Consider the following 26,567-nt stretch of genomic DNA (forward strand, 5'->3'; position numbering starts at 1 on the left):
TATTGTACCAGAGATTCTGTAAACTGTCTAACATGGCTTTTTCTCCTAAGTGTGCTGGACTGTGTGCAGTGTTAATCATAACTTGGACCATAGAGTCGGGGAGAAACCATGTGGCTTTTCCCTTCGTCATCCATCCCTGATCTGTCTGGATCCCTCCTAGTTCAGTCCATTTCTTAATTTAGTCTGGAGTAGCATGTGTCTGTATGTCAATTACATCTAGTGCGGGATCCTTGACTGTCATGCAATGTGTCGGTGTCGGAACTATTGTCTTTGTCATGTCAGCTGCATGTGTGTAAGTCAGAGCTGTGTGTTTCGCGGTTCGATCGGCCAGGTCGTTACCCTGGGAAATGGTATCTGTAACTTTAGTATGTGCCTTGCACTTCATGATAGCTATGGCTGATGGCAAATGTATTACTTCCAATAATTCTTGAATGAGGGGACCATGTTGGATTTTGGCTCCGTGAGAGGTCAAGAAACCTCTTTCCTGCCAGAGTACACCGAAGTCGTGTACGACTCCAAATGCATAACGTGAATCTGTGTATATGTTAACATTCCTGTTTTTGGCTATTATACACGCTCGGGTCAGAGCAATGAGCTCTGCAGCTTGAGCAGACAATGTATCAATGCGGTGTGTTTCTTTGACTTCAGTTTCAGTGGTCACTGCATATGCGGCCACTAATTCTCCTGTGCTTGTTCTCATACATGAACCATCCACGTAAAGTGTCAGGTCTGGGTTAGTCAGTGCAACATCTGTCAAGTCTCGTCGGGGCTTTGTTACTGCATTAATGATCTCTATACAGTCATGTGGAGCTGGATCTGTAATGTTCGAAGGTAACAATGTGGCAGGATTGAGTATATTACAGCATCTGATTTCTATGTGTGGCTGGAACAATGTCAATTCATAACCTGTCAATCGTGCTATAGTCAAGTGTTGAGTCTGTGTTCTTTTTTTAAAAGAACTTCCACAGAGTGTAGAACTTGTACTGTCAGAGGATGTCCTAACACTATGGAATCACTTTGTCGGATCGCTAAGGCTGTCGCTGCAACTGATTTTAAGCACGCAGGCAGGGCCTGGGCAACTGGGTCTAATGTACTCGAAAAATAAGCACACGGCTTATGTGAACCTGCTTGGTCTTGTGTGAGGACAGATAATGCTGTGCCATCACGTTCTGTAACAAAAAGTGTAAAAGGCTTGCTGTAACAAGGTGTTGCTAAAACTGGTGCTTGACATAACGCTTTCTTTAATTCATCAAAAGCCTGTGTGTGTTCCTGAGTCCAAGGGAGGACAGTCGAAGTCGCTGCCTCCTGTGTTGTCAACTGTATAAGTGGCTTGGCTAGAAATGCGTATTGGGGAATCCATTGCCTGCAGTAAGAGGTGAGGCCAATGAAGGCCCGCACTTCCTTTTGTGTCTTGGGTTGCGGTAAGTGTGCAATTAACTCGATGCGGTCAGGTGTTAGCTGTCTCCCCCTCTTGGACAGCAAGTGCCCAAGGTACACCACTTGCTGAACACAGAATTGTAACTTTGAAGGGGACACCTTGTGTCCTTTGTCAGCTAGGAAATGCAAAACCGTCAGTGATGCATGTTCACATTCAGGTTCGCTGCGGGCGGTGATCAGCAGATCATCGACGTACTGCAGTAGGGCTGTGTTAACTGGCATGTGAATACTGTCAAGTTGTCTTTTCAATGCTTGGCTGTAGATGCTGGGGCTTTCTGTGAATCCTTGAGGTGCGCGTGCAAATTTGAAGCTACGGCCATTTAAACAGAATCCGAAAAGGTATTGGCTTTCCGGATCAATGGGGACACTGAAGAAGGCGTTCTTGAGGTCAATTACAGTAAAGAACGTCGCCTCTGAATCAATAGCAGTCAATAAGGATGAGATGTCGGGGACCACAGGGTACTGTGGCAGAATGCATTTATTTAATTCTCGCAGATCAATCACCAACCGATAAACTGGTGGTGCATTCGGGTCAGTACGTTTAAGAATCGGAATGACGGGGGAATTACATAGATTGGAGTCAGTTTCTACAACCACTCCCTGTGCGATGAGCTCTTCAATGATTTCTAGTAAAGCCACTACAGCATCGGGTGGTAACTTGTATTGTCGGATTTGGGGCAGTACAACTCCTGGCTTGAGTGTAACTCGGTATGGTGTAATGTGCATACAACCTACATCAGTTGGGCCTTTCGCCCACAAATGTTCTGGTACATTTTTCAATCTCACATCAAAATCTCGTAATACATAGTGACCTTTAAAGTCACGTAAAAACAGTCTAACTCCTTCCGGAGAACAACATATTACAGCTCCTAGAGCTTTCAGTGTCTTGATACCTAACAAGTTTTCTGGGCATGACTTCGTGAGTAGTAAGTCTGTAGTACGTGACAATGGACCAACTGCTAGGGGAACAGGTTTCGATACTTCATTAACAATGGGCTGTCCTGAAAAACCAAGGGAAACATTCTGTGAGCCTGAGAGGGGTGCCCCTGGAACCTCGTCGTGACTTATTGTTGTTCGACTTGCCCCTGTGTCAATCAAAAACTTTTTATCTTTTCCTAATACTTGACTATGTACATAGGGACCTTCTTGATCTACAGGAACTTCAATGAGAGGCAAGCCAACCTCCCTCTCTAGGCTGTTTCATGAATAACGCTGATAATCGGGGGTAATCAGATTGTGCATACTGGTACATCTGCTGTGCAACTTGCTGTGTCGCGGCAATGGGCTGTGGATGTGGTACCGCTACTGTCTGTCCTGTCTGTTGAGGAGCAGGCATTGGCTGGGTGCTCTGTGGAATATGTTGCTGAACTTGGTGTTGGACCTGGTCCTGTCTAGGCTGACGTGGTCTCTCTTTAGTTTTTCCTGTTGCTATATTGTATTTTAAAACCGTACATTCATTCACATAGTGACTTGGTTGTTTACAATAGTTGCATGTCCCTTTAACGGGAGCCGCCGTATTATTTGACTGTGTCACACCCTTTTTCTGACCGTCAGCTGGAACTGACTGAGCAACCAACATTTTCATTTTCGTATCTTTCATACGTCTCTGTTCGTGGTCTTGTTCTTCCCTAATTCTATTCTGGTGGTACTGTAACATTTGTAACATTTGGGACGGCGTATTTGCTTGCCATGTACTTTCTACTTTCAAGACACGGTTCTTAACTTGAGGCAGGGAATTCTCGACTAATTTTGATACAAAGAGGTGTGGGTATGACTCGCTACTTGTTTTCAGGCCACTGTTAATAATAAAACATTTCTCGAATCTAGAATAAAAATCGCTAGTGTCTTCATCGTGTTTCTGTTTACAGGCTGAGATTGCGTCCCAGTCTTCCTTTTTAGTTGCTAACAGTCTAGGTAAAACCTGAACTAATAAACCTGGTAATGCTTTAGCTTTATCCCCAAGGCCTAAACCTGCGGTACGACCATTTTCTTCAACTTCTAATGCAGCCCAATCAATCTTTGTGTCTCCCACCTCCCATTCTTTCTCCTTTAGTTTCTCGTAAATTCCAGCAGGCAACAGTACTTTTAACATTTTCATAATATCTGTATACGTGTAATCGCCCATGAGTAACATATCTTTAATCTCTCGGTGAAAACCTGCGGGGTCTTTATCATGACTGGGCACTATTTTCTTCATTTCCAATAATTCCATTTTAGTGATGGGTGTATATACAAATACACGTTCTAGCGTGTTATCGTCTTTTCTGACCGGATGTACTTCCCGTAAGGGATTCTGTCTGTCAAAGTAATACATTTTTCTTTCTAAGGTTGGTGGAGCTGACATAAACTGGGGTTTCAGAAAAGCACTATACTGGTGTCTATCTTCTAGAATTTCTTTAATTAAATCAGTACCTAGGCCTCTCCATCTATTAGAGAGCAGTTCTACTAATATATCCGGTAAGGGACCTGGGTCAGAATGTTGGCTTTTAAACAACGTAATGAGATGCTGGATCATGTATACACCAGCTAATTTTTGTTCATCAGGAGAAAGGTTCAAAAACGTCTGAGCTATTGCATCATCATTATATGTACTGGAATCGTTAGCCCATTGTACTGCGGACCGGGCTAGTTCTTGCTCATCCATGGAATTGAGTACATGGTACCCCATTCGATCTTGAAGTATTTTATCGGTAGCCTGAAACATATGTTCAGGAGAACTCGGATTTGATATAGCAGAGAGAAAAATTCTTTTGCTTTCTGGACGTATTGTTTTCTTAAGGTATTTTCCCTTACCTACATATGCTATGATCTCTTTGTCTGACTGTTGTGATGTTTCTGCTACATTCTCTGTTTCCTCCTCCTCTTGCGAGGAAAGTGGATCGTCTAATTCAAAATCTTCGTCAGGTGCTCGCTGGGCATGTATGTCTATTATTTCTTTACGGATCTTTTTAACCATAATATGTATACTGTTCTCCTTATCATGTTTACCCTCTGCCATATTCTGGCTCCATCTAATCAGTCTTTTCATCTCAGTTTGCGGAAAACCTGCCTGATCTTGTTCTCTTATTAAACAATTAACCAAAAATCGCATTATGAAACCTTTAGTCTCAACTTTCTGACGTGACATAGCGTCGGCAACAGACTCCGGTCCTTCTCCTGTTCTGATAAAGAAATACAATTTGTCTAGATGTTCTGGCATTTCGGGTAGTAGCATCAAATAATCTGTAGCGCGTCTCAAACGTATGGACGCTAACAACATAGGTCCTGACGTACCAGGCACTGTGTCATATCTGCAGTCTGTAAGTTCTCTTCTAAGGTGTTCGGCCGAAGCGCCTTTCGGTGTTCGAGCCTTTGCTAAATCTCTCATTGTAACTCGGTGTATCTGTGGGGGTGTTCGGTAACCTCCTGTAGCACCTCCTGAACCGGAGGCTTGAGCATAACCTGGCTGTACTTGCTGTAGCTGGGTTGGGTCCTGGACCACGCCAGTCCCAAAAGGATTTAATGGATGCAGTTGTTGGATACCAGGGGGGACAACGGGAACGGGTGCGGGTAGCGGAGCTGGAAGGATCTGCTGTTGCGGACCTGGGGGCGGATGATCATGGGGTAGGAGACCGTCAGCCGGTGCAGGTGGTACGGGTACATGGGCAGGTGCAGTAGTATATGTAGGAGCTACATCGTCTAAATAGGAAGAAATAAAAATGTCTGCTGCGGTCTTGTGACGTAATTTAGTCGGAACCAATGGAGGGGGCAGATCTTTTGGTATTTCCGGAGTGGCCTTAGGTAAACCCTCGGCCAAAAGAGGATACATACCATTCAAAAGGGTGTTTCGTTGTCGGTCTACTTGCTCTGCTTTAACTCGTATCCCTTCTTCAACTAGTACGTTTTCTCGGGCTTTGTCTGAATCTTCTCTATGTTTCTCTGCTTTCCTGAATTCTTTTTCTGTACGTCTATGCGATTCTTTACGCCACAATTCTATGGCGTCTTTCTGAGATTGTCTGGCCTTCTTTTTCCATAGCACTTCTTCTACTCTCATGATGCAGTCTGCATCCCATGTCCCTGTAACGGGCCATCTATATTTCTCGTCTAGGTTCTTGGTATAATCGGCCCATAAGTCTAGATATAAGATGGCATCTAAGCCATGCTTATGGTACATAAAATTTCCGGGAGTGTCCCTAGGTGGGACAGGAATCGCTTCCTCTAGTATCCCTTTCCTAGTTCCTATCTGTCTTAATTTGGAAAACAATGGCATCTTGATATTCGGTACTTGATACTTACTTGAACCTGAACACACTTTTGACACAGAAACACGGTAATGTATATCAAACAGTCACTCACACCACGACATTAATCACATAAAAACATTTTGAACACATATTAACTAAGCTTGAATTCTATAACGAAGACAAAAATTGAACCCTTGAAGACACGAATACTTGATATACTGCTAAACAGTACAGATACACTGCTAAAACAGTACAGACCGGGTCTGTGTACCCAAACCCGTCTTGACCGGATACATAGTAATGTACCCGTCTAGATGCGTCCCCAGCAACGGTATTCACCGGGAAGCACGGAACGGAAGGCCTCGGAAAACTCGTCTGGACTCGACTCGACTCGACTCGACTCGTGACGTCACTGGCACGTTGGAACTGGTGGGCCTCTAAACACCTCGGATCTTGCTCTCTTGGCTGGGCTCTGGTCGGGATCCTCCGCACTCCTCACCGCCTCGTCTGGGTGTCGATCGCAGTCCCAGTCACCTCCGTTGGCCAGAGGGAGATACAGGAAATCCTGCGGGTACGCGTAATTGTCCGTCTCGGCTGTGGCAGGGGGCTAGGCTTGCAACGCACCGCCGGCGCGTAAGGTGGGGGAGGGGTCCCTATTCGGGCGCCAAATTAATGTGGTAAATAAATATTTACCGTCGGAATTTCTATGCAGTAAAGTTAAATAAAATAACTCAGTCAAAAATAAGAGGCAAAATCCGTGATATCTGAGTTTATAATGGTTTTATTCCATAAAATGGAATGGTTCGAACCAGGGTATCATGTTCCTTTCACCATAAAGGATCAGGAAGGGATAGACAATACTTTATTGACAGCATACAATATTTATAGTAAATGCATATAATGGTGATGGATACAGAAGGCGTAACAGCTGAGAGAAACGAGATAAGAACACATGTGCGTAACAAAAAGGCGTGCACGAGGGCGTACACAGAGGTGTGTGCTAGAAACGTCACATGAAAGTGTCACAAGTGGGTGGATACATAGTGGAATCTTGCAGTGTCAGCAGAAATCTGTAGCAAGGATGCGCGTGCAGCAGCATGACGCGTGACTGACGTGAGGCTGGAGGGTGCAGGGGACTTGACATTTAGCACTAGAGGAAAGAGACAGAAGTCTGGCATGTCAGATCGACTCGTTCCTAAATCATATCTGATATCTTGTGTTTGGGGAACTGTATTATCTAGAAGGAAAGGTCTCTTGGGCAGAGGCTACTCTATACTGACTATTAATGCGTGCATATGTGACTACGTGTCTGCGTGTAATGCGAGGGGCTATGGGCCTACCATGGTAACGGGAGCAATGAATTACTTGCATGGAGACAGAGAGGCCGGGCCCTTTGCTCTGTAGCCGGGGAAATGTTTATCTATTCTACTAGACTGGAATGTGTTTTCGAGGAGCTGAACTCGGCTATACTGATAACTTGAAGGCAAAATACTGTCTTTGGCAGGCAAGCAGGCCGAGCCGGGCACCGCTCGCCGCGCAGGGAGTAGGACAGAGGTCAGGGATGCATCCCACGTTGCAGCTTTCAGGAGGCAGAGAACAGAAAGGGCTCGATGGCAGAAATCAGGGCCTAGCTCTGCAGGGCTAGGAAAACGTGAAAGTGCACTATGAAAAGACGTTGGCAAGGCATACTTAGGAACTGAATTATCGATCCATTCATGGTGGATCTGAAAGAGGACATGTTAACGTTGGACGCAAATGTATTTGCGTCTTCATAACTGGTAGAGGAGGGAAGTTACATGCACTTTAAGCTCGTACATGGAGTCGGTGGGGTTCACGTTAGGGGACACAATTGACCATAAAAATTCATATTACCTCAGTTACAATAAATCATACAATAAATATTATTGAATAAAAACCTTTTTTCATAAATTAAAATCGCAGAATACAATATTATCCTGTGTTTTTGCTCTCACAGGTCTTCATAGACATATCGAGAGATTTTATAATATGGCCAACATTTTGTGGTGATGTCTCCAGAAAGCAGGATAGAACTGCCTCAGAGCTTGTTCTAAAGCCTCCCACTCGGAAGAAAGGTTTTTCAGATATGAGGTAGAAATGGACACAAACAAGATATATGTTCTATAGAAGCCTGGCCCGCACTATGGAGCCGGCAAAGGTTAGTCTCCTTCTCAGGGTATTTCCAGGAACCGTAAAAGCTAAGTAGGTTCTTTTTTATCCGAATATTTATATTGAAATCCAGATACATTGTCAATGCAGAGTTTATGATCCTATGAAATATTTGTTATTTTTGCAAATTGTCAACTTATCTACCCATTATCATCACCTTAAAATATGTATCCGGTTGATAAAACAACCGTAAAAGAATAGAAACACTATCATGTCTATAAAAAAATAATTGCAATATTTTTTACTGAATATGGTAATCAATAAAACATGAATAACACGACCATGGGACAATACATCAGTTAGTCAAGTCTTGTTCTCATGGACGCCAAAGCTGCTCGCACGAATGACACAACAATTAAAGTTTCACATTCACTAGGAAGCATTTGAAGATAAAGCATGGCTGGCCACACTAGGTTAAAATTTAAAGACTTCAACAAAGGAATTAAAAGCCGATTCCTGGACCAGCTAAAATAGAAACAAAACATTACAAAATGAAGGGTGTCCTGCAGAGATTTTTCGCAGCGGCAGGGCAAACTTACCTCAGGCCCTTACCCAGCCTCATGGGGACGCCAAGAGATGATGAAGTTAGTTGAACCTGAACCTGGCCAGTAGAAACCTATCTTGCTGAGAACGGACCATGACTAAATACGGCTTAATAGCCTGACGGTTAACAACAGCATGTTCCCCCGCACTGACGGTTTCTGCGGCTCATGCTGCTGTCTCTCCTTGTGGGTTTGATCTTAAAAACAGCATTCTAACACACCACAGCTCATGCATAGACAGATAACAGTGGGATACCAAAAAATGTCGGTTCTACCTAGGGAGGCGAAAGCTGCCAGCACATAAGCTATCCACGGTATTTTATGCGCTCGATCAATAATCAACTGATCTTGCTTTAGATTTTTACGGCTCCAAATCTTTATCCAGCACAATAAAGGACTTAAGGACACCCAGTGCGTCACTTGTCCAAGACCTAGCTCCGCCTGCACAGAGAACACTGGAGTAGAATGTGGAACCTGGACAATCTGACGTAGAAATGTATATATTCTGGAGCTTGAACTTTGTCCAGGTTGACATATCCCCAAACCTCACTACCATACTGCAGTTGGGAAATCATTTAGCCTCATACATTTTTAAAAGATCCAAGCCTATGTGCAAAGCTGGAAACCGCATCCATGGTTTTAATAAACTCTGATCTTCTAGTGGTTTCCAGCAGTTTTTGGCACCAAATAAAACACCCTGATATGGGAATACAGTCCACCTTAAAGGCCTTACTACTTTTAGATATTTGGCCCACTACCATCACACAGGACTTAGAAAGATTGACAGACAAATCTAGATTCACCATAAATGAGACAAACCTGGCAAAAAGTCATTCCAACCCACAGCGATGCGGGCCATAAGAACTGCATCAACTGCGTATAATAAGACTGGGAAGGATCTAGCTCCCACCCTAGGGCAGTCCACTAAGACTGATAATAAGGCAGACTCTAGCCCATTCACACATATATGGTAAACAGAAAAGGGGCAATAATGAACCCTTGGCAGACACCACAGCTAGTAGGCAATGAACATTTGCAAGCAGCACCCTGGGAAAAACGCTCTGAGGCAGATGTCTTTGCATGGAAATTGGCTAAAAGGGGCACAATACTCGGGTCAACCCCCAACTTACTAAGCAGAGCCCAAAGTTTCGCCCGGCTGACCCTATCAAAAGTGGACATTAATTCTATAAATACTAAATGCAAAGATTCAGACTGGTCAATTGCATACTTGTTTATGATTAGGTGAAGGATTAGGCACTGATCTGAAGTGGACCTCCCTGCTCTAAAACCATATTGGCCGTCGCTCATGATGTTATTCTCCTCTGTCCATTCCCACAGCCTATTTAGAAATTCCCTACCCTGGACCTTTACCATCCATTAAGGATATTGGGCAATAGCATTGTGGATTGTCCTTGTCACCTTTCTTAAAATTCTGGACAATCAAAGGTTTGGACCCAGAGGGAAACATCCCCTACCAAGCAGCAGCATTTAGTCAGGCGAAATACCGCCAGGCCCCAGAGCCTTGATACCTGACAAGGCCATAATGTCCTGCATGACCTCATCTAGAGTAAAAACCACTTGGGCACAGGCTATGGCTTCTGCAGGCAGATTTGTGACACCCCGCAGTCCCCCTGGTTATAGACTCCTACAAAGTGGTCGACCCATGCTGTTCTGAGATATGATTGCAAAAACAACAAGTGATGGACCGAATGTGGATCAATGTCACACATTCCCCCAGTCAAAAGATCTGGGCCCAAATCCATCGTTTTTTTGCACTCCACACCACCCTGGGTTAGACAATGGCGATATGCAAATCAGCTCTGACCCTGTTGCCCCATGGGAACAGTCCAGTCCGAACTACAAAAGCCATGTCCTTCCCAGAACGGAATCAAGCATCCGAGGACCGAATCGGTCCATCACCTGTTTTGTTTGCAAATTCCGCCATAAGTGCTCTGGGGATGCTCAGACGTGGGTCCCAGGCACTCCACACCACTGGAGTCAAGCTAGCCGGGCTGATGAGAGGTGTTACCTCGAAACCGGTCCGGTCCTCGGATGCTTGATTCCGTTCTGGGAAGGACATGGCTTTTGTAGTTCGGACTGGACTGTTCCCATGGGGCACAGGGTCAGAGCTGATTTGCATATCGCCATTGTCTAACCCAGGGTGGTGTGGAGTGCAAAAAAACGATGGATTTGGGCCCAGATCTTTGGACTGGGGTGAATGTGTGACATTGATCCACATTCGGTCCATCACCTGTTTTGTTTGCAAAGTTCTGAGATATGATGGCATGTGACTGGACCAGAACCATTAGCAAAGCAGGGCCTATTAACCACTTCCCAAACAAGCATTTGCAATGCAATCAGTCTTTCCTTTTAAAAATAGAGGCAGTTGCCAGAAGAAATAGAAAAAGAAAGTCCCTCAGCAGAAACCAATTCTGGTATTTTACTGACCTCTTCTGGTCCTTTTTTACTAAGACAGTTAAATAGACGCAGTTGAACAGAAAAAAAAGTCCCTAATCGGAAGCAGACAAGTCCTAGGGCTGATCTCCAGAGCCCACAAAGATAACATACAGATATAACTATATACTGATATATAAGTATTTACTAAAGTATATACAAGAGGTCTCGAATGCTCAACCTAAAAAGATAACTATTCCTTGTCTCACAAGCTTGACACACCTTCTCCCAGGCTAAATCTTACAGTTTATACTTGCAGGCAGATTGGGGCTGCTTATAAGCCCATCTGCAGTCTGAGATCAGAAACCGATCCCTTGATGTCTGCTTCAGAGCAGCCTTCAGCTCCCGCAGCATTCTCGAACAGTCCCTGTCAAACCATTTAGTATTTTGGAAGCCTAGTCTAGAAGGCACAGTTGTGGACATTAATTTAAGGACTCCCAAGACGATACCATCACAGGCTTGTAATACCTACCCGTCTCACGCTTTTAGGTCCAGGCAGATTTCAATCTTTCGCATATTAATCGTGAAAACATAGACTTCAAGGGACTGATGGTCCACCTGGGACCATTTCAAACTTTTCCCGTGGCCAGCAATGGAGAGCCTCATCTGAGCCCCCCTCTGCTGTAACAGAGGGAGCGTGGGAACGTCCAGGGTTAAGGATAAGGGATTATGGTTGCTAAAAGGACTAACATAATATTAAAATGGGAGATCAGCAAATATAGGTTTCTGACAAAGAAGAGATGAAGGTCCAAAGATTCCAGGGCTATATAAGTTTTCACAGGATTTTCTATAAGCAAGGGAGACACACTCAAAGCTCTGGACCTCTTGAGCTTTCTGAAATTATACAGTTTTGAGAAGGGGAGAGTGTGTGTTCCGTTTCTATGGCCGTATTCTTTTTAGAGGCTAAATCCTGTTTTCAAAGTGTTACATTCAAAAAGCCAGATTATTCCATGTTTGAACAGGAAATCTTTATTAGTGCATATTAGAGCATGGGCAGCCGAGATGTGTTTAGCCCCCTGTGGCGATTGGCGCCAGGGCTTTCTCAAGGCTATTTAAACATTAGTTTGCATATACAATGCACTTCTTCCAATGTTTTCAAAAGTTCTGGTCAATTTTTTCCAATATTAAAGTTTTTTCTGGATTGTGAATTTCGAGATTAATCTCCTGGCGCACAAATGGTCTCTACCGGAACTCCGAGTCCTGCAAGGTTCGCACAAATATAACCTGGCAGAAATAAATATACAATTGAGGAATGACCTAGTGCCCCTCCGTAAAAGTCAGGCAGATTATACGGTTAGGGGAGCACACCAGTTTCTCTAAAGCAAAAACCAGATGGTAAGATTCCAAAATTCCTGGAACTCCTGACCCTCCTTTGAATGTACAAAATGTAGCCCCTCCTTGAGCAAGCATCTAAGATTTAAAACATCAGGTCCCTGAGGAGGGTCACATGAATTACAGTTGAAATCCCCCACAAGAACCATTTTATCTTACCCAAAGCCCATCTCAAACAACAACTTCATGGCCCGTCCAAGGCGAGAGACACAACAGTCTTTGTCGCTACCCATCTTTTACACATCAGAGCACTATAATGACCTAGGTTCCCAGGTTTCTGTTGCATCTGGCGCAATTGTTTCTCCTCGCAGAAAAAAGCGGACATCGGACCAGAATGCCTCAACTCACGACTGTCCTTCTACACCCCCCCCCGCCAACTACGATCCTCCAGCCAAGCCCTCGCCACTGTACCTCGCATCAACAAGACCACCATGGGAGGTCGATCCTTCTCATACCTGGCGGCTAAATCATGGAACTCACTTCCCACTTACCTTCGCCTTACCCAGAACCACCTAGCATTCAGAAAGCAACTTAAAACGTGGATATTTGACAAGTAATCCTCCTCCCCTCCCTAAGCGCCTTGAGACCCTCTGGGTATGTAGTGCGCTAAATAAATTTTATGACTTGACTTGACTTGACTAGGTGGCGAACACGCGAGATGGCCGCACCTCTGTGAGGTTAATTAATCCTGCAATTATCCTGATTTAATGAGCTCCTCTTACTGCTGATGGGAAGAGTTCACCCCCTAGCAGACTCGCTGAAATTTTCCGGAGAATCGGTCCACGCCGACCCAAGATATTGTGCTGAGAGGTGCTGACCGTGGAGTGACTCGTAGCTGAGATGGGGAGCAGAGCAGCCGCAGTAGTCACCTGAACCCGCGGCTTCACTGGCGATTCGTAGGCTACAGGGCGAGGTGGGCGCGCTGGGATTGGAACATCACCCCGGAGCTCGGCACTGGAAACGGAGCCGAGTGACACCTGAGGGTGGTGGAGCTCAGAGTGCAGCTACTGGGGAGCGGCGGCAGACGGGCTGCAGCGAGGCCTGGGGCTTCAGTCTGGTGGAGGCCCTTGCTCGCGCGGCTCCCGCTATCAAGATCTCGCCACCCCGGCGTTGCCTGGGGAATCTCACTCGCGCCCGCTCCCTTTCTCAGCAGGAGTGTGGTGAGGTGCAGAGTTTGGAGTGCAGCTGCCGGGACCCGCTGGGATTGCATTATCCGAAGAGCGGCTGCTGATTCGGCGTCCCCCCCCTCCCGGTCCCTGGAGGGAGACTGGAAAACCGTCTCGCCGCACCCAACCAATCTACTGAGGCGAGTGGTGAGACCTCATTCGGCAGGATACAAACTGGGTCTTCTGGAGGGTTGCACACTGGTGGGTACCCCAGACTGACGCCATCTTATCTCTGATCACCCTTGGGCCGCCATATTGTGACACAGTGGAGGGGCAGATTTCCTTTGGACCTGGTGGGCACTGTATACTGTCATGCCAACTGATGCCTACTCTGCATGAAGCATGAATGATGAAAAGTGAGCATTGAGACTACACTAGGCACCTGGTGGAGGAAAATTGAGTTTTGCCCTGGGGGAGCATCAAGTAGCAAGAAAGGAGCTGTGGTGTGTAAACTGGGTGTGACTTATTAGCGACGCCACTCTGGAAAACGACCTTATTCGGTGCGACAGTGAATGAGGCTCTGCAGTTGACCCTGCTGCTTCGTGACCCCACTCTACTGACAATAGCTGTATTATACTTGCCCTGCGAGAACTTGAAGTAATATCCAAGTCGTATCAATTGGGAGCTGCTTACTGACTGATACCTGCGCCATCCTCACAACGCAACCGACTGCGTGCAACTTGTGGCATGACTAGTTGAGCTCTGCCCCGGTACCATTAATGGGGAAACCAGACACCAGACAACCGAAATTTAACTTTGACGCTGCCAAGTAAAGTGCACGAAATGTCCAGGGTGACCGCAACCTGGAGGAAGGAGGGGAGGCGTAAGGGTAGATGGCCACACACAGTGTGGATGCACAGACTGTCTTACAAGAGGTCCGGCAGGGATTGGCTACGATCGTGGATAAAGTTGATCGTATGTCGTTGCGCATGGACGCTATAGCACCCAAACTGGAGGTGCATGAGGACTGTATAAAGGAAGCGGAGAGAGGCATCTCGGACACGAAAGATAAATACAGCCCAGCATGAGACACAACTCGCTTGCAAGGACAAGCTTCTCAAAATTATCGCAGTCATGAATGAGAACTTGGAAGCGCGCAGCAGGTGCAATAACATATGCGTTATTGGCATTCCGGAATCGACGAACACTGGAAAAATTGAAGAATACTTTGAATGAATGCTGGTGGCTGCAATTGGTGCTGAGTCTTTTTCGAGTCAGTTCATTGTGGAATGGGCCCACAGATCTCTCACCGGGTAGCACTCCACGTCCCATAATAGCAAAACTTCTGAATTACAGAGACCGGGATGTAGCTCTACGGGCGGCGGGAAGCAAACAGACCCTGTCGTATGACGGGAACAGTTTTTCCATATACCCGGATTTCACGCCCATAGTGCAGGAAGAGAGACGTAAATTTATGGACGTCAAGGCCAAACTGAGAAAAGCACAAATTGATTACACGCTGCTGTACCCGGCGCGTTTTAGGATTACACATCAGGGCAAGCATCCGTTCTTCACAAAGCTGCAGCAGATGGAGGAATTCCTCAACCACATACAGCGTATGGCACACACGGACGGAAAAATCGCGGCGGGCCAGCAGCCTGTGTCGACTGGAGCAGAAGACGATTTGCAATGAGCGCATCCTTACCACCTTCACTGACTCAAAAAGTGAAGTAGGACACATCGTTTATTGGGTGCTGGGTCCCACATCAGGGCCCACGAATGCCATGTGTACGAGGAGACACATTGAATAATAAATAATGTACGCCGGGCACCCACTGCCCTCTAGGGTCGATCCACCTAAGGTGGGTTCTAGGGGCGGGGAGGTCTGTGTGCCACCTAGAGTTTGTCCCTGGCAGGAATCCCCCCTGGGTTTTGTTTACTGCTTGTGTACTGCAAGGACTGCAGAACTGTTCTTGTTTAGTTTGAGGACGGGGGAGGGTGGGTGGGATTGAATTTCTGGCAAGTTGGGGTTGCTTCAGTGAGGGAGGGGAGGAAGGTTCTTTTCTAGTTCTGAGTAGTAGGGGAATGCATCAGGAACCCCCTTTCATTCGGAATACGGAGGTACAGATTCAGGTAAAGTGTAGGCGCCGCGGCCGATTTAACATACGACCCATTACTGAGATGCAAGGGAGGGGCTACATTCACAGAGTAATATATAGACCGATGATGAGGATTGAGGAATATGGCTGACGTAGATTCGGTAGCGCTAAATGTTATTACATGGAATGTTAGAGGGCTGGGCGACCGAGAAAGAGAAGACAAATCTTAGCGTACCTGGATAGGCACAGAGCACAGATAGCTATGCTACAGGAAACACACTTTGCTCCTCCCAAATTGAATCATTTTGCCAGTATATGGGCAGAACATCGAATCTTTTCCTCTTATTCCTCTTATGCGAGAGGTACTGTGATCCTTGTTAAAAAACGGGTACCGTTCCACCTGGCTGTGGCAGCATGGGATCTACAGGGTCGCTATTGCCTGGCGTGGGGACGATTGGGATCTGTGTCTGTCACACTGGCCTGCTGTTATGGGCCAAAAATGGATGATTCAGAGTTCTTCCCTGCATTGTGGACCAGAATATTTGAGGTAGGCTCCAGTCATATAATATGGGGAGGGGATTTTAACGTCACTTATAACCCGAGAATGGATAGGTCGCATCCTGGCCCTCATCACTGTACCAGGGCGCGCGCAACCCTGCAAGACACTATAACCACTTATCACCTACTTGACGCATGGAGTCACCTGCATCCACGAAACACAGGAGGGGGCACACTTCATGGCACAGGCGGCGTCATGGGCCAGGCTAGATTATTGGCTGGTGTCCCGCGTATTGGGCCCTGTCATTTCCAGTGTACGACACTTGGCCAGAACGTACTCGGACCATGCCCCGGTGGCACTTACGCTTTCCTGCTTTGATGGCTATATGCCCCTAGTTTGCTAGATAGCATTTTCCAGGAAGAACTGAGGGAGGAAATACAGGACTTCTTTGCCCGTAATAAAGGTATAGTGAATAGTGTGGAAACCATTTGTGAGGCGTTTAAGGTTACGCTCCGAGGGTTCTGTATATCAAAGGGGTCAGGAGTGCTCAAGGACATAACTAACACGCTGCGAACATTGGAGATAAAGCTTAAATCACTAGAATACGAATTAGCCAGGGGCCCAATGGAACTGCCCAGGGCCAGTTTAGGGAAACGCTCACGGACTACATGGACACAGCAGAGCGAAAGACTCGCTTTAGGGGTAGGTACTAGGTGGCCTGCTGGTATGGAGAGGGGGAGGGGCCAGGACAGGTTTTAGCACAAATTGTTCGGAAATCTCACTACTCAGGCTATGTGCTGGAAATTGAGGATAGGGATGGTGTGGTTTACCGCGACACAGCCAATATCCTTAATGCCTTCACACAACACTACAATCACCTTTATACCACACAGCGGCACGATGAACTAAATCTGGAAGGTTTTTTGGGGGATGCAGCACTGGGCTGGCTTAGTGGTGTGCAGTGTGCATTTCTTTGTGCTCCATTTGAACTGGACGAAGTCAGGAACGCCATTATGATTATGCAGTCAGGAAAGGCCACGGGAACGGATAGCATTCCTGTGGAATTCAACAAAACGTATATTGATTTAATGGCCCCCATTCTTCATGAGGTATATGAAGACGCTCTTGAGGTTGGGTGCCTCCCCACATCAATGAGAGAGGCCCTAATAATCTCGCTATTGAAACCCGGGAAGCAACCTCAGCACTGCGATTCCTATAGACCCCTTTCCCTCCTCAATTGTGATGCCAAGATATTGGCCAAGCTCATTGCCACACGGCTGAGCTTATTAATGGAACACTAAATACTTCCTGATCAATCGGGCTTTGTACCCGGGAGAGCTACTTCCCATAACCTTAGGGCACTTTTCGCTGTGTTAAACAATGTCTCGCAAGATTTGCCTTTGGCTGCGATTTTTTTAGATGCCACAAAGGCTTTCGATTCGATTGAGTGGGACTATATCTTTGGGGTGATGTCACGGATGGGATTCCCACCCTTTTTCCTCTCATGGATTAAGCTAATTTACCAGTCGCCGGTGGCAAAAGTGCTCATAAATAGTCGCATATCACAGACGTTCCAGATTACTAGAGGCACGAGACAGGGGTGCCCGCTGTTCCCGCTGCTCTTTGCCATTGCAATAGAACCGCTGGCAACGAAATTGCGACAACATCACAATGACAAGGCCTTGCGTTGTAATATGCGGCAAATACTTATATCGTTATATGTTGACGATATCACCATATACATCCAAGACCTGCAGCACAATTTGAACCCAATCCTCAGGGAATTTATAGTTTTTGGGAAGTTGTCTGGGATTCAGATTAACTGGGGGAAATATAGTATTTTTCCATTGACAAATGCCATGACTCGTTTTTCTCTGGATTATCCCTTAGAGTGGTGCAAGGATGAATTGAGATACCTGGGAATACGGGTGACCAGGGACAGAGGGGACCTCATGAGATTAAATTATAGCTCTGCTATAACCCGTATAGAGGACTGTGTCGCCCGCTGGATTGCGTTACCTTTGTCCATAGCTGGGTGAGCATCCTTAATTAAAATGGTGATACTTCCCCAATTACTTAATCTCTTCTTTAATATTCCATATTATCCGGGGACGTTCTTTTCAAAACACTTCTATCCGCACTAACGAGACTTATATGTGGTGGGAAACAGCCGAGGTTGCAATGGAATGTCCTTATTAGGTCTTTCTCACAGGGAGGGTTCGGAATACCGATTTTCGAGCTGTACTACCTCAGCGCACAGGCTCATTATGCCTGGTTCTCGTGTTGCAGCCACGTTATATGCCACAGGTTGCGGCGGAACACTGCCTGGCAAACCCAATCCCCATTGACGGTGCTCTATACGAACCGTTTGGAGTCAGGGAAAGGACGCCAAACACCATCACATGCACGGTTGCGGCTTGGCAACGCATAAGACACATGCTGAACGTGGTTATCTTATATTCGCCACTTCTGCCGCTCACCTATCATCCTAGCATGCCGCTTCTCCAAGAAGCACTTTTTCAAATATTCCGGGAGCGTATCCACATTCCTACTTGGGGAGACTTATGTAATGAAGGCCGCTTCCGCACTGCTGAACAACTGTTTCAGGGTATGCAACACACCCCACTTGACACATTTCTCTATGTCCGCCTCAAACAGGGGATTCGGTCTCCCACCCTGGACTTCCCGGATGAACCAAAGATTTTAGAACCATTACAATTAATGCTGAAATGCCGACTGCTAAACGCCTTGTCTCCCACATATATAGGACAGTACATACACTGAGAGTAGTACCGCTTACACAGTCCCGAACACGATGGAGCGAGGTGCTGGGTTTCGACCTAACTGATGACCATTAGGAGTTCAGCTGTCTCCAAACAGAGTGGGTATCGGCCAGCAGCAGGCTTCGCATAACACACTGTAAATTCCTGCACAGAATATATTATCCTCCAGCCAGACTGTACAGTTACCAGCTCAGAGAATCGGACAGGTATGACAGGTGTCAATCTCCTGGTGCAGACTTCCTACATTTGGCGTGGGAATGCCCAGGAGCGAACGAATATTGGGGTCAAATATTTAAAGCTCTGACACTAATGATAAACACGCACGTTGAACCCACACCACTGATGGCTCTGCTCGGGTAGGTTAAGCCACTGAGGGCGGAACACCGCAAATATGCTGCTTTAGCGTTGCTAATGGCCAAAAGGCGGGTGACCTGCCATAGGGGCAGAGGACGAGCACCTAAATTTAAGGACTGGATCACTGATTTAATGACTTGCCAAGAACGGCTCACCATGTATGCTGAATTACTACCTGTTGCCTCCAGACCCAGGGATATCTGGGCCCCCTGGACATGCTATCTGCTAGCACACCCTTATGACCCCCCCTTGAGCCGCTGCACAATCCCCTAAGTATTATAGCTTTCTGTACAGTGCATGGTGCATGAAAGGACCATGCATTAGATGTGATGTATAGATCAATTGCAATGTATGTGAGCTCAGAATTGGCTAGGAGAGGGCTTGTCAAATGAGTACGGTGTAATATAGCGAACTCGCAATGTATACTAGCGATGTGCGGTGCGACACAGCCCCTGTGCTAATCCCTGGATAAAACGCCTATGACATGAGCTGCTCTCCTGTATCATATGTGAAGCGTTTCTGTAGTGCCTAGGCTATAACATAATTGTGGAAATACTATGTCTGTACCAACTGATTTATGTAAAGAAATAATGATGCTTGTTGTATGCTTAAAACCTAAAAAAAGGATTATCATTTTTTTTTAAAAAGAAAAGAGCGGTGTCAGAAGTCAGAGGGCCTTGACGGACTTCTTACAAGCCGTATGTCTTCCCCTTGAACCTCCCTTTCTTGTCTCCCCAGCCCTCTGATGCTGATATCCCCGGGACTGAGCTTGAGTGGCCTCCGTGTTACTGGCCCTTTAACTGGGAGCAGGATTAAGTCTTCAGTCCATCTTTGGAGGCGGGACCTCGAGTGACAACAAGACTCAAAGAGCCATCAGCCAATGAGTTAGAGGTCGTCGAGAGGAAGCAGGAAGCGTCAGCTGCTGCGGACCCAGGAACCGAAGCTGCAGGACCCGAGCCGAGCTCTGGGACGCCGGAGGTGCCAGGGGGAGACCGCCGGATCCAGAGCCAGGAGGCCAACATTGTTTTTCGCCCCGCCACGTTCACAGAGGAACGTGGCTTCAACAGGTGCTTTCAAGACTCCTGGGCACCGGGAAGAGGGAGGACCGGCTGTAGTTGAGGAATCGCCAAAGGCGGGTCTGGACCAGAAGACCGGCAAAACTCCAATGTCCGCTCCCACAGTGTCTCTTCAGAAGTACGTTACAGGCAAGGACCCTGACGCCTTTCTTTTAAACTTCGCGCGTGCCCCTCGAGCCTCGGGGTGGCTTGTCTCTAAGTGGCCCCCCTTTTAACCGGGGAAGCACAGGCCGCCTATCAGGTGGCCAACGCAGGGGGTGTAACCCCCTATGAGGAGATCAAGACCACTATACTGGATCATCTCGGCCTGGACAGCGAGGCCTATAGAGTAAGGTTTCAGAAAGAAAAGGGGCTTCCAGGGGATACTCCTAAAACGCTCTTCTGTAAGCTGAAATTAGCAGCTGATCAGTGGCTAAAGCCTGGGGAGAAGAGCAAGGAGGAGATCATGAGTGCTATTGAGGCACTACCCTTTCCTACCCTAAGGTGGCTCCAACAGCACTCCAACCTTACAGCCGACCAGGCCGTGGAGATGGCGACCTCGGTCTCAAGAGCACAGCCAAGGATAAATCCATGGGACCAGGAGAAAGGAACCAGAGGGGTACCTACACAGCGTAAACCCCTCAGACCCAATAAAGACCTGCAAAAAATAAGCCCCCAAAGACCAGAAAATCTTCCCCTTTGTGGGCCCCAATGTTTTGATTGCAGTATGTGGGGCCACATCCCCAGGGCCTGCCCCAGGAAAAAGACCGACAAACCTATGGATGTGAGCTATGCTCCTAGAGACCTTCTGTACACCACTGAGATGGGGGCCAGTTATTATGTAAGTCTCCTTATTGATGGGTCCTGGATTACCGCCCTCTTAGATTCAGGGTGTAAACAGTTGGTAATACAAAAGACCCTTGTAAAACCCCTTCAGATAAATCAAGACGGACAAGTAGCGATCCGGTGCGTGCATGGGGACGTACGAGTGTATCCCACCGCCCGGATCACACTGCAATGCAAGAGCGGTTTCCGATCCACCGTGGTTGTAGGGGTCTTACCCACACTACCATAGAAGCTCCTGCTAGACACCGACAACCCCGATTTTCTTGCCTTGTTTCTGTCCTCAGTGAAACAACAGCCCCCAAACCAACAACCTTACCCCTGGGTCTCTGATAAGAGCTTTCGCTGGGCCCAAGCTAACAACTCCACTCTATCTCATTCCTGGCAAGTAGCACGCACACCAGTAGAAAAGACAGGGAGGGCCTATCCATCCTTTCAGCTACACAATGGTCTGCCATATAGGATCGCTGACTCCAATGCACCCTCCCAGTTAGTTGTTCCTCGAGAATTCCACAAACAAGTTCTGTTCATTGCGCACTCCCATCTCCTAGTGTGACACGTAGGGGCTGATAAGACGACCCAAACCATATTGCGACATTTCTACTGGCCAGAGATATATGCCCAGATAAAACGATATGCCAGGAGTGCCATGTTTGTCAAATGAAGACTCCCTACCAACCCCCTGGAGTACTGTTACAGCCCATGCCTATAATAGTAAAACCTTTTGAAAGGATTGGGATGGATCTTATAGGACCATTCCCTTGTTCTCCAAGGGGCTTCCAGTATGCTACAGTACACGGTTCTCTGAGTCTTTTCCCCTTCGAGCTCCCACCACGCAAGCCATAGCTGCTAAATTAGTAGATTACTTCTCTTGAGTGGGTTTTCCGTGGGAAATACTGACAGATCAGGGCACTCCATTCGTATCAAAACTCATGGCTCAGGTTTGTAAGTTGTTGGACGTAAAACACCTCAAAACGTCCGTGTACCACCCACAAACTGGCGGGCTGGTGGAAAGGTACAATGTATCCCTCAAGCTGAGGGATACATTGGGATCCCTTCGCTTGTCAACAAAAGATGTTGACAAGCGAAGGGAAATTTTGGGACTGCCTCTTACCTCTGGCCCTCTTCGTCATAAGAGGTCAAGTTCAGAGCAGTCTAGGGTGTTCATCTTTTGAGCTCCTCTATGAAATACAGCGTCGGACTTTGCTGGACATGAGGAGGGAGGCTTGGGAAAAGGAGGAACATTCTTCCCAAGAACTCCTGGAGTATTCCCAACACCTTAAATCCCGGATCGGGAAGCTTCGTGACTTAGCCCACACTAATTTAGAGAAATCCCAAAAACGCCAAGAATACTTTTACAACAAAGGGAAAATGTGGCTGGTTTTGCAGGTGAACAACTGGGCCCTTGTGCTCCTACCCAACTCCTTGACTAAAATAAAAAGCAACTGGAAGGGACCTTTTCAGGTAATAGAGGTCCTTGGAAAAACAACATACCGATTACAAATGGGACCCGGGCGTGTACAGACATTCCACATCAATCTGCTAAAGAAATGGCTCGGTCCCCTCCCCCAAAATGTCCAGTTAACTTGTCCTGAGTCCTGCACATGAGAGGACCTGGTAGTTAATGACACACTTTCCCATACACAATTAAATGACTTATTAACCCTTCGACTAAAGGCCCCTATTCTTTTGTTTTCTCCCCCCAACTAAAACCATCGGACGCTGAACACGCCAAAGAGTACGCAGGCTGCTGTATCCCTTGACGCCATTGGAACTCTCCCCGGGTGAGATGGTCTAGAGAAGAAAGGTCCCTGCACCCAGTCTCACGGAAGAGACTTTCTTTTGTTTAATTCCCCTGCTTTTTGTGGTGTTAACAGACCGAGACTTACCCTAATAAAACACTTATAAACATCCTGCTGACTAGGGCCTCCTCCTTGCCTCGCGACAAGCGGATACTGTTAACTAGCAGCCCAAATAGAATAAAGATTTGGGCAAAAAAAATGAACTGATTATTTTGTTTCATTTTTAGGTCTTGCCTGTGTTGCAGCTCATGCACTGCTGCACCTTGGTGAGATCTGTTGTCGTTGGTTTTATGTCCATTTTCTTTGGAAGCGGGGTTGATGTCCGCCCTGTCGCCCTTAGGCCCCGACCACTCACTTAGCGTTGCAGCGCATGCACGCTGCGTCTCTTCGCGTTGTCATGCTCAAGCCTCCATTCTCTGAGAGGCTTGAGTCGTGTTCCATCGGCCGCAGATGTTTATTTATTTATTACTCGCTGCTATATGTGAATCATGTCCAGTTGCTGCTCGCCTCGATCTTCAGCTTGGTGAAAACTACAGTGACTCAGCAGACAAAGGCGGTGAGTGACTACAAAACTAAATCTTGCAACACAGCAGGCAGCTGAAGTTCGACTGCGCGCTAGGTGCTAGAAGGTACTGTTATAGTTTAGAAGCACATCTTTAATTTTATTGAGAAACTAGCAGAGTGAGTGATATTACCTCACCCCATGCAGTGACAGGAGCCGAGCAGCAACCGAGCATGGTTCACATATAGCAGAAAAACTGCACAACACAGTGCGCTAGAGTGAGTTCCACGGCTGCTGCGGTCCATGAAGCGGGGTCAGGTAGGTCTGGTGGCAGAGCTCACATATATAAATAATTAGTGCGAGTAGCACTGATTACCACCTCAGCTTCCCACAACTTTGTTGTCACAGTGTGGCTCAGTGACCTTGACTAGGTGACTGGCCTGTAGAGGGGGCCTCAGCCAGGCCTACCAGTGCTAGGGGTTCGTTCCTCTCTGCACGCAAGTCCTCAGACCAATAAATAGAAGTTGGCATGAAAATTGAAATGTAAAAGATATATTTATCAAACCTCATGAGGTGGAACTACATTCACACACCTTTCGGTAGTGTATGAAGTAGCACACTGAGAAGAAGAATCAAGGGTCTTTTATACCCACACAGGAGCTCAAAAGAAGGCGGTACAAGCACACATAGGAGAGTTACATACAGAGATGGTCATACAGAAATGCACAGTCAACAGTAAAGGAGGAGCTAGCAGTTGCTGGCTCCGGTAAAAACAACCTGACAGTTACAGACTAAAACATATGTATGGACAGTTACAGATTCCTCTGCGCATGTGCAGAGTAGCAGAGTCTAAGTATAGCAAGTCCTTTAAACAGAGCACAAGGTAAACAACAGTGAAGAAGGAAACAGCATGTGGTGAGGACATGGCAGACAAAATGGCTGCCGGAAACAAGATGGCTTTAGCTAAATGCTAACATCGATCGCTGTCAATTTTCCACAGACGACCCTTTTTGCATTAGCTGAAGACATTCACCTTCTAGAGGAGTCTGAATTTACATCACGTACATTGATTTGCATTAATTGATCAATTTCTTTTCTAATATGCGCTGGGCATTTATTTGTGCAACATTACGTTTAGCAGGTATACAGGCAGTAATACAGGTATAGCAAAGCATTGGACCACATTGTATACAGAAGCAGCATGTCAATAAACCTTCAAATATTATACACAGGATAGTCACTAATTTCCAGCCCAAGGTAACAATTAGTGTCCAGAACCAGCTGGCGAAAGTCCATGTGCCAGTTCCTGACTGGATCTCAGCAGCAATTTTGTGCAGTTTGGAGATCGCATCATAAACTGAACGAGAATGGTCTGGAATGTAAACATAACAGCTACTTCCGATGATGCGAGATGCACCACCTCGATCAGCCAAGGTTACATCTAGGACCATATGATTTTGGAGCGCCACAGTCCTTGCAATTTGCAGTTCCCCTGTAATGTTCCCAAGTGCCATAGCTGTCTGGTTGGTCACTGCATCCACTACACGAGTCAAGCGTCTGATTTTCGTACTGTTCAAGGCAGCACCAACAAAGAAGAATAGTCCCAAATTAAAATCAACATATTGCTGTAATGCAGTGTCAGTCTGGTCCACCTCATCATTTCTTATTGTCCTCTTATATCTGTTCTTATTGATATCATTAAACAGTTGACTGTCCTTATGAAATGATGCTGGTGCCAGAAACACAGGAGGCAACAAAAAGGACATGTAGCATACTCCGGACTATCCAATAGGTAGATGGTAGTATCCCTTGTTACAAAGTAGGTGTTATGCAAAGACATGAAACTACTATTATGGACACCTTCAGCAGTCAAAACCAGAGTACATTCACTTCTTCCTACTGGGATTCTCCCAACACTGCTTATACACAAGTCTGCTCGGGCTCAAGTAACAGATATTACAAATGGTCCATTACCCTTGGTAGTTCGCATATTTGGGAAAACATAAGGCGTAGAAACATTTCCGGGTCGGTACTCTTTCCATTCTCATTTAGTCCCTTTAGCCTGTGGATTGCCATCTTCATCTGGGTAACACACTTTATTGAGATGGTAGCTTATTCCCCCTACAGCCATACTAGTAATGTAAGCTCTTTCAGAAGCGATTAGAAGTGCAAACCAGGCTTGAGCAGAACCGTTATGCGAGAATGGAAGAGGAATGAAATGTGTTCCTCCCTTTTTCTGGTGAGCAGGTATCATCCCACACACCCAACAGTCAGTAGTGTTCGTAGCATTTTGAGTGTGGTGTAACATCTGGATGAACGTGTTGTTCAAATAAGATTGTCTATGCTTCTGCTCATGGTATGGAAGAGTAAAGTAATGGTGTTCAGTTGGTACTGGGGCAGTGGCAGTCAGCATTTGTTGAGCAGGAGCCACTTCCCCTACAACCCAAGTTATCACTGCCACAGCAACCCCAGTGACAACAAATGCAGTAATGCATATAATCTTTTCATCACAAATTCTTGCAGCAGTTGATTTTCTCTCCTTAGGCATATCCATCCCGTTGTTGAAGTAACAAAAAAATCGTTGGAGCTCTTAAGTTCTGGGCAGCCGTTGGTTTCTTCACTGAGGGTCAAGACGGGTGTCACTATGTAGGACTGACCCCCCCCCCCCCTTGCCACATCAGCTCCCTTTCACAAACCCAGGACGGTAACTCAACCAGTGTTTTTCAACAATTAAGGTTCTTTTCGGGGTCTCAGTTGGTATTGGGATACACCAGGGATCGTGTGGTCCGGGCAGACTTTAGCAGGTTCTTCAGGTGATACGTGAGAGAAGTTAGTCTGGCATACGGTGTCCACTATTCTAGTGGGTACCTTGCACCAGTCTAAACGACCCTTATTGATGGTGGTTGTAAAGTCAACCTTATAGACAAGCTATCCTAGTGGTAGCATGGACCAGCAGTCTTAGGCTAAGACCTCAGAGAGCATATGAAGCAAGCTGTTTTACCAATTATAATCCCTTGAATACCAAATGAAAGGACACCACACAAGGTATATATCAAATATATATATGTACTTATTTCTAACACAACCCCTCTGAACTCTTTATGAGGTCAGAGATCGAAGTACATCACAAGTTACTCAATTAGCATACGATAAGTTGCACAAATACAGTTTTGCCCTAGGGGCCTCACAAACCATATACTAAGTAAGTGGTATAAGAACCACTTCAGAAATAGTGAATAGGCCTAGGGCCTAGGGAATCGCTAGGGCTACACTAGACAACCAAAGGTTAGGAAGTAGGAGATACGGGAGACGCGTGCAGTGTCTAAACACAGTTGCGAGTTACCATTGA

This window comes from Lissotriton vulgaris, chromosome 5 (genome assembly GCF_964263255.1).
Source record: "Lissotriton vulgaris chromosome 5, aLisVul1.2, whole genome shotgun sequence".
NCBI lineage: Eukaryota > Metazoa > Chordata > Amphibia > Caudata > Salamandridae > Lissotriton > Lissotriton vulgaris.